Genomic DNA, 2658 nt, shown 5'->3' with positions numbered 1-2658 from the left:
GTATTTTAATACAGTTTTTGTATGACTTAAGATTAAGGTTGACACGATGATGATGTATTGTGAGTTTGAGCCCACTCTGTCACTAAACTTATCATTCCTATTCTTGTGTTGAGTAAAAATTCTTACACAGGCTGCTCATTAGTTAATATATCATATGTTTTAAAAAAATAAACACTTAAAACCAAAAAATATTTCCTGTGTTAACTGTAATTTCAGATTGTACATTTTATTTAGTTTGTTCAAATTACTATGCAAGTTAAACACTTTGAAAACTAGGCAACAACACAAACTAAATGTATAGCCTGTGTGTTTGGGACAAGCTGCTGAAAACAAAACTAAATGTCATTTTTGTCACAATGTTACAGGACATTGCGAATCCAAATGTGACAAACAACATTGTGTATTTGGCCATAGAGTTAATGACCTGTGCTATCACTCTGCTCACCTAGTTTTATTACGCATTACATCATGCCTGACTATTCTACTATTCTTCCTGTATTTGTTGATGTTATATTGCTTATATGGTCAATGAAAAATATTGTTCCTACAAAGAGGAAAGTTAACAAATAAGTTTATTGCCACTGGTAAGTCATCTTTACAGATGCTCTCAGCACGTGTTTTAAGATATACAGTATAGAAATACTCTGCTTTGATTAATGAGTTGTGTTAAACATTCTGATAATTACATATTCTTCTCCCTTAAAATCCAGAATCTGTGAATATCAAAAGATGTCTCATCTCGTATGTTAAACTGTGCACAGTAGAACACAAAAATGAAATGCCTGCTATGAATACATTATGCAATAACAAACATTTTTTTGTAAATAGACAAGCCTTCAGGACAAACTCCACTGTTCTGCATGACCTCATATGTCCTGTAGAAGAGGTGAAGGGGGGACCTGTCCTACCCGGTGCCAGGAGCCAAAAGGGCAAAGTGCAAAATAGCAGCCAAGGAAAGGAAAGGACACAGATTAAAACTGTGCCACAGGCTTACTTAAAAACAATCCAGCAGCTCTCCCTTAGCAGATATCATCGATTGAAACACTGGCTCTCAGCCTGTGGACCTCTGACGGAGCCCAAGACTGGAAGACTGTGAGTATGTCTGACACACGGATGTCCTGACATGTGTCACCTAACATGTGTATCTGCCATCTGTCACCTTTATCATTTTAATTCCACAGTTTTTTCTATCTACAATTTTGTACAAGTAATGAAGTTGTAGTTTAAAAAAATGACAAAAACACAGAACAGAGTGAACTTGATGACTGCTGAAATATCTTAGTAGTTTTGTTTAGTAGTATGTTCTCTAAATGTAGACACTGCAAACAGAAAGCAATAAAACAAAAGTTGCATATGTAAATATAAGTAAAAGATCATGACCAGGTTTTAAGTTTTCAGATTTTCCGATAACTTTCAAAATTTCAGTTAGCTCTGAAGGGAAGGCGTGATTTAGTTTGTGACCGAACAGTACAATATCAACTTTAATTCTCCTTACAGGTTGTAAACCACTCAACTGTAAAAAAAAAAAATTAATTAATTTTTTCAAATGTGACTTCCATTAACCTCAGTTCACTTCAAGATGACTGATAATGTGCATTGATAGCATTTATTGTAATTATTCAGTTAATGCTTCAATACAGCTGAGACATCTGATTAGCACAATATGAAGAAATTGTCTTTTTTTATCTTACTGACAAATTAATTTATTTTTACCGTAGCTTTCATTTCTCTTGCAATCCATCTGAAATATTGATGTTAGTCATCATCAACGTTACTAGTGCAGTGCCCATTGAAAAAGGGCCTGTTAGGAATGGGTTGGTAGCTTGGCCTCTGGTAGCAGCTGCTTTCAGCACCATTAGCGTGGCTGTGATGACAGAAGTGAGAGCTGTGTGCATACAGTATTGGACAATCCTGGCCCAGGCTCTGAATGTCCTATACCCTGTATCCCCTTTAATGGTAAAGTCTCTCATTGCAGAGGAAAGTCAGGCTGCAAGTGGGCAAGAAAAATAGGGGACAAGTCAGTAAGGCTGATTTCTTAAGTGTTATCCCTCACCCTCAAAATGCATAATTATGGAATAAAGTCTGACCTTCTCAACAACATGTTTCTCTTCATCTCTTTCTCTTCTATCTCATCATCTGTAGCTAGATAATAAATGATCTGTCACTTTGAGCAAAGCTTTTCTGCTGTGTTGACATTTCTCCTGAGGAATGATCAAACACCTTTGATTTGAAAAGTAGGTTACTCTGTGTCGTTTACCTCTCCGTCAGTCTTCTGTTTATCTAATCTATAGTGCATGTGTGAACTTAGACTGGGAACAGGTAGACCAGCTTTATCATGTGTTTACATTTTCCACTTGAGTATGATTGGTCATTCAATTCAATTTTCAATTCAATTTTATTTATAGTATCAATTCATAACAAGAGTTATCTCAAGACACTTTACAGATAGACCACACTCCATAATTTACAAGGACCCAACAGTTCTAGTAGTCTCCTCCAGAGCAAGCAAGAGGTAGAAGAGGTTTTATTACAGCTACTTTAAAGTGCTGTGGTACATAGCCTGTTAATAAAGAGAGATTAATTATATCTAGTAGAGAAGTGTTGACTAAGGGTAAAACTTCTTTAAGTAGCCTAGTTGGGATGGGGTCTAAGAGGCAG

At 36.0% G+C, this 2658-nt stretch overlaps 2 protein-coding genes across 2 annotated transcripts in view; both read left to right on the top strand.

Moving 5' to 3' along the window:
* kif5ab (kinesin family member 5A, b) overlaps positions 1-2658 on the top strand; it is a 78523-nt gene that overhangs the window by 73886 nt on the left and 1979 nt on the right. The window lies entirely within an intron of this gene.
* soat2 (sterol O-acyltransferase 2) overlaps positions 874-2658 on the top strand; it is a 14337-nt gene continuing 12552 nt past the window's right edge. Inside the window, exon 1 of the mRNA XM_034868211.1 lies at positions 874-1092. The gene's annotated coding sequence lies outside the window, so the exon portion shown is untranslated. The remainder of the gene's footprint in view (positions 1093-2658) is intronic.

Source organism: Etheostoma cragini, chromosome 4, assembly GCF_013103735.1.
Source record: "Etheostoma cragini isolate CJK2018 chromosome 4, CSU_Ecrag_1.0, whole genome shotgun sequence".
NCBI classification, from domain to species: domain Eukaryota; kingdom Metazoa; phylum Chordata; class Actinopteri; order Perciformes; family Percidae; genus Etheostoma; species Etheostoma cragini.
The sequence above is the reverse complement of the archived record's forward strand: the minus strand, read 5'-3'. Positions and strand labels throughout refer to the sequence as shown.